Source organism: Narcine bancroftii, chromosome 4 (genome assembly GCF_036971445.1).
Source record: "Narcine bancroftii isolate sNarBan1 chromosome 4, sNarBan1.hap1, whole genome shotgun sequence".
NCBI classification, from domain to species: domain Eukaryota; kingdom Metazoa; phylum Chordata; class Chondrichthyes; order Torpediniformes; family Narcinidae; genus Narcine; species Narcine bancroftii.
In genome coordinates this window covers 188,272,964-188,279,798 of record NC_091472.1, presented here as the reverse complement: position 1 = coordinate 188,279,798, position 6,835 = coordinate 188,272,964, and the positions used below count along the sequence as shown (strand labels likewise).

At 37.4% G+C, this 6,835-nt stretch overlaps 1 protein-coding gene across 1 annotated transcript in view; it reads right to left on the bottom strand.

Annotated features, from left to right (window-relative positions):
• LOC138761331 (diablo IAP-binding mitochondrial protein-like) overlaps positions 1-6,835 on the bottom strand; it is an 86,116-nt gene that overhangs the window by 45,597 nt on the left and 33,684 nt on the right. The gene's annotated exons all lie outside the window — the stretch shown is intronic.

The window sequence follows — 6,835 nt, the reverse complement described above, 5'->3', positions numbered from 1 at the left end:
GCGATGATTGTGCATGAGGTGTTGTTAACTAAATAGGTTGCATGGTTTGGGACACTGTGCAACTTCTGGAGTGCTAATGAATCTGCACTCAACCAGTCAAGTGGAGAGTATTCCATCACTCTCGCTTCGTGCCTGGTACAGAAACTTCAGGTCATTCCACTTGAGAGGAGTTTTAAAACTCATTTAGATGAGTAAAATGGTAACATTTTTCTAGAAGTCAAACAAAATCCTGATGAAAATGGAACTGGGACATTGTCCAGTCCCCTATATATGAAAGAATAGCTTTACAATAAAGGTGGTGGGGGAGGGGGGTGCATCAAAAGTCCACAAATTCGTTCCAAATCCATGGGAGAAGTGGGGAGAGGGGAGTGGTGCTTCAGAGGACAAGTAGGGTTCTGAGTTCAAGGAATGAAGGGATCCTTTAAAACAGAATATTCTGTGGAACTTGAAAGGATAGATGCAAGAATGCAGTTTCCCATGACTGCACCCAACACCAGGGGTCACAGCCTCAAAATAATCACTTGGTCCTTTAGGGCAGAAACAAGGAAGAGGTTTCTTCACCCAGAGGGAAATGAATCTGCAGAATTCTCTATGCAAGACTGGGTTAATACCTTGATGAAGGGCTCATGCCCAAAATGTTGGGTATGTACCTTGATCTTTCCTATATAACCTATACAGGACTATTTGACCTGCTGAGTTTCTCCAACGTTTTTTTTATTTCAACCACAGTGTCTGGGGGGAGTCACGTGATGGAGTAGTGGCCGGTCGGGAAAACCAGCCCTCTCCAGAAAAATAGAAAAAAAGTTAGGAAAAGACAAAGCACAACAAAAATAAAATATAAGAAATAGAAGATAAAGTTACAAAGAGAAAGAGGATGGCACCCAAGAAGGAGAAAGTAAAAACTGAAAAAAAGTAGAAAAATCACCGGAGAAGAAAGAAGAGGCCTTACCTGCATGAAGGAACAGGGAGCTGCGGTGGCGAAGAGCACCCGATCCCCGAGGTTAGTGCCTGCCCTGTGGAGTCGTGACCTCTCGACTGGTGGACTTCAAAAATGGCTCTCGGAGCCAAACAAAAGTGCGCAGTGCACAATCAAAGGGAAAATAGGACAACGACAGCAGAGGAGTGGGCAGACACAGCGCGAACAGCTGAAGGACACCTGACACCAGGGCACTCAGCTGGAGGACGAGGAAGGCGGCAGAGGAGGGAGTGGGGAAACAGACAAGGGAGAAAGATGGAGGGGTGACCGACAAGAGGATCAACGACAGGAGGCCCGACAGATGAGCAGCCCAGGAGGGGAGGACCAGCAGCAAGAGGCCCAGCAAGAGGAGGCCTGACAAAGAGATACAAGCAGATCATCAGGAAAAACAGAAGAGACACAGACACAAAGAAGAGAAGACCAAGATCTTCACAGAGAAATAGAAGGTAAAACTGATGGACAGAATATAGATAAAGCTTTTTATGAAGAACAAATGAGATCACTAAAAGAATGGTTATCATTAGAATTTAGTGCAATTAAAAGAAAAATGAAAAGAGCAGAAGATAAAATGCAAAGTTTAGAACTGGTCATGACCGAAATAGGGAAAAGAGTAGAGAATGTGGAAGAGTGGGAAACGGCTGTAGAAATGGAAGTAAATGGCTTAAGAGGAAAATTGGAAGAAAGTGATAAAAAAATTAAAGAGACATAAGAGTTGTTATCTCAGAAAATTGATATGTTGGAAAATTATAGTAGGCGAAACAACATAAAAATAGTGGGCCTGAAGGAGGGTGAAGAAGGCACAGACATGAAGGAATTTATAAAAGGATGGATCCCAAAGGTCCTGGGAATGACAGAAATGCAGGAAGAAATGGAAATAGAAAGGGCACACAGAACACTAGCTCCGAAACCACAGACACATCAAAAACCAAGATCCATCTTAGTAAAATTTTTGAGATATACGACAAGAGAAAATATACTGGAATGGGCAAGGAATAAAGTTAAAGATAATAAGCCATTGGAATACAAGGGTCAAATTTATTTATTTTTTTTTACCCAGACATAAGTTTTGAACTTTTAAAGAGGAAGAAGGAGTTTTATACAGCGAAAACAATTTTGTGGAAATAAAGGTTACAAATTCATGTTAAGACATCCAGCTGTGCTTAAAATATTTATCCTTGGGGAGAAAAACAGACTGTTCTCAGATCCAGAGGAAGCACGAGAATTCACAGAACTTTTGCAGGACAGAAGAGATGAAGAGAATAAGAATGAAGAATGGTGATAAAGATGTAAAAACAATGTACATGTAAAGAACTAAAAAGGGAAAAGAGAAGCGAAGGAAGGAAGTAAGTAAGGGGGAAAAAGGGAGAACTTTGTTATATGTGTTAAAAAAAAGTGTTTTCTGGGGGGAGAGGGAATAACCATCACTGCAAAATCAGTTGACGCTTACATGCAAGATTGCAATCCAAATGGAAGGGGGAGTTGTGGTTGCCCGGCAAGGGATAAGGGGCAACTCAGAGAGGGGGGGGGAGCATTTGGAGTTAAGGTATTATTGGGTGTGGGAACTGTTGGGGTATTTTATGCCTTAAATGTGTTGTCATACATTGAGTTTAATAAGGGAAAACTAAGAGATGAAAATGGGAAAAAGAGGGATGGAGGTAGCGAGGAGGTGGAAAAGAGGTGTAAGCAAGATATAAGATGGCCACGTTGAACTATATGACTATAAACATTAATGCAATACATAACCAAATTAAAAGGAAGAGGCTACTAAATTTATTGAAGAAGGAAAAAATAGATATAGCATTTGTGCAGGAAATACATCTAAATGAAGTGGAACATAACAAATTAAAGAGAGACTGGGTAGGGCACGTAGCGGCAGCATCTTATAATTCAAAAGCTAGAGGTGTAGCCATATTAGTTAACAAAAATGTACCAGTCAAAATAGAGGAGGAAATAATAGATCCAGCAGGGAGGTATGTAATGATAAAGTGTCAGATATACTCAGAATTTTGGAATTTGATCAATATATATGCACCTTATGAGGAGGATCAAAAGTTTATGCAGGATATTTTTTTGAAGATTGTTGATACACAAGGAAATATATTGATAAGAGGGGATTTTAACCTTAATTTGGATCCAGTGTTGGATAAAACTGGACAAAAGACAAGCAAAAAGAATAAAGTAGCCAAATTTATGGTTATATCAATGCAGGAAATGAAACTTATGGATATATGGAGGAGGCAACACCCAAGAGAGAAGGAATATTCATATTATTCGAGTAGGCACAAAACATTCTAAAGGATTGATATGTTTTTGTTGTCGGCCCATATTCAAGGGAGAGTTAAGACTACAATCTGATCATTCACCCCTGTTATTAGCAATAGAACTGGAGGACATTCCACCAAGAACATATAGATGGAGTAGCACTCCATGCTACTTAAAAGGCAGGAATTTAGAGAATTTATTGAACGCCAAATTAAAACATATTTAGAAATAAACAGAATCAGTGAAAGACAAATTTATATTATGGACACAATGAAAGCCTTTATTAGAGGACAGATAATAAGTGATGTAACTTTTTTTAAAAACTTTATTTATTCGTTCGAAATACACATAATAAATAACATATATAACAATAAACAAAGCATGAACGATATATTTTATATGTATAAAAGAAAAAAAAGAAAGAAGAAAAAGGAACCCCCCCCTTTCAGCCAACTCTCATAAGGAGAGCCATAAAAATAAAAAAAATTAAAGAAAAATTAAGCATACATATTAAGATCTAATCAATGTAAATCAAAATGTAAATATTCTGAGTATAACAACCACTTATTAATAAAAAAACCTATAGTTATCACGCAAAACATATGTAATTTTTTCCATTATTAAACAATATTTCATCTCATTATGCCATCTATTAATATCAATCATATTCATATCTTTCCACGTACTAGAAATACATTTTTTCGCTACAGATAATGCTAAATATACAAAAGCAAGTTGAAATTTATCTAATCCCAGACCTTTCAAAGGTTGCAAACTACCCAATAAAAATACTGTCAGATCTAAAGGTATTTTAATCTTATACAGGTATTCCAGAAACAATTATACTTTCTTCCAAAAAGATTGTATATGTATATATATATATATATATATATATATATGTGTGTATACATGACCAAACCGCATGAAAAAAAGTTCCAACAGCGTTACCACATCTAAAACACAAATCGACGCCGACGCTGAATAACCTCTTGACTCAAATCAGGATAGAATAAAACTCTACTATTCTGAATCATTAACGGAGCTTGTCGTTGTCTCGCATTTTGCACTGCTAGACGAAGTATCGTTTCTCTGTCCAAATAATTCAAACATCGGATTATCACGGGTCTCGGTGGTTGACCAGGCAGAGGTCTTCTTCTTAAGGCTCTATGAGCTCTTTCCAATACCAGACCTCCAGAGAAAAATTCCTGCCCCAGTATTTGTGGAAACCATTTGGTAAAAAAATTAAGAGGATCTTGTCCTTCCATACCTTCTGGCAAACCAACAATCTTCACATTATTCCTTCTACTTTGATTCTCCAAATAACCTACTTTCTTCTCTAACTCCCGCTCACGTTCTCACAATTTTTTAACAGATTTTTCCACCTCCAACACTTTTTCTGTATTAGAAGCCACTTGCTGTTGACATTCCAAAAAAGCAGCCTGAAATCTTTTTAAATCTTCACAAGATGCTTCCATACGTATTTTAACTGTATTCAGGTCTAAACTGAGCCTTTGAGTCATTTCATTCAACATAGGCTGAATGATAGCGTTTAACTGTTTACATTGTTAGTCAGAAAAGCTCAGCCCTGCTTTCTCTTGCGTAGTGGCAGAACCAGGTAACTGCAGCTCCTGCTGCATCTCAACAACAAGCAGTTTTACAGTTTTACTACGGGTCTGGACTCCCAGCGACGGCACCCCGACTTCCTCAGGGGGTCGATGCTGGTCTCCCCCCCGCAACCTGTTGTTGTTCCAAAAACTCATGGAAAAGATCAAGATATTCAGATTGGAGTATTCCTGAGGCATTTCAAGCAATGGAGTCGTCTTCTTGCGTGCTCCCTCTGTTAAAGTTGGCAGGCTGCCAGAATCGGGATCCACTTCGGGGGCACACGCACCTTCCTCCTGAGAATGGGTAATTCCAGCCATGTCCTTCTCCTGGTGAGTAGTAGTCATTTTTTCAGCTCCCACGGGCAATCTTTGTGGTTTAGACACGGAAGAAATTAAAGCTGAAGTTGTAGCAGGCTGTTTAGGCCCTAAATCTTCAGCACTCCGAAAATCTAGTTTCTTCTGCACTTGAGGTTTAATCTTTTTACCATTAATGGCCATAACAGTTCCTTGATACTTTAAACTAAGTTTTAAAAAATTTAAACTTGAAAACAAAGAGTTAAAAATGGGTTCTTAAAAGTCTGGCCAGAGAGGTCAAGATTACACGTCTAGACTCTACGCCATCTTGCCAAGCCCCCCCCATAAGTTATGTAACTAAGATGAAAAAGGATTACAATTGGGAAATAGAGCAGTTGGAAAGGGAGATAGTAAGTACAGAAAAGGAATTTGCAAAAAGGGATGATATAACAAAAAGGAGAGAATTGGCGGACAAAAAAAAATACAAAACATTGCAAACATATAAGGTGAAAAGGACATAATGAAAACAAAGCAAAAGTATTACCAACTGCAAGAAAAAACACAAAATATTAGACTGGCAACTTAAAACAGAACAAGCTAAAAGAACTGTATTGGCATCAAGGAAAAAGGACAAACAAATTACATATAACCCAACAGAGATTAATGAAAACTTTAAGGAATTTTATGAACAATTATACCAAACTGAGAACGAGGGGAAAGATGATAAAATAGAGGAATTTTTAGCCAAAATTGAACTGCTGAAATTGAAAAAAGGGGAGCAAAACAAACTAATAAAACCATTTGAAATAGAGGAAGTAAAGGATATATTAAAAAAGCTACCGAACAATAAAACACCAGGAGAGGATGGATTTCCAATAGAATTTTATAAAACATTTAAAGAGTTATTAATTCCTCCTCTCCTGGAAGTAATGAACCAGGTAGAAGAAACACAAAACTTGCCAGATTCATGTAAGACAGCAATAATTATGTAATACCAAAGACATGGAAGGATCCGTTAACACCAGCATCATATAGACCAATATCACTACTTAATTCAGATTATAAGATAATAGCAAAACTATTAGCAAACAGATTGGCCGATTGTGTACCAAAAATAATAAAAAAAGATCATACTGGATTTATTAAGAAAAGACGAACAGCAGATAATGTCTGTAAACTTATTAATCTAATTCATGCACTTCAAGGAAATAAGAAACCCACAGTAGCTGTTGCTTCAGACGCAGAAAAAGCCTTTGACAGAGAAGAGTGGAATTACTTATTTAAAGTATTACAGGAGTTCAATCTACCAGAAAAATATATAAATTGGATTAAAGCAATGGACCGTTGGTGAAGGTAGCAGTAAATGGATATATATCGAATCAATTTAAATTAAGTAGGTCAACTAGACAGGGATGTCCATTAACCCCCTCATTGTTCGCCTTAGCAATAGAACCTTCGGCAGAACTGATAAGAATAGAAAATAAAATAAAAGGGATAAAAATAAAGGAGAAGGAGTATAAAATCAGCTTATTTGCAGATGACATCATAGTATACCTAACAGAACCAGAGGTATCAGTAAAATAATTACATATGAAATTGAAGGAATATGGAGAAATATCAGGGTACAAGATCAACGCAAATAAAAGTGAAGTGATGCCAATGAGTAACGCAGATTATACAGACTTTAAATAGCAAACAC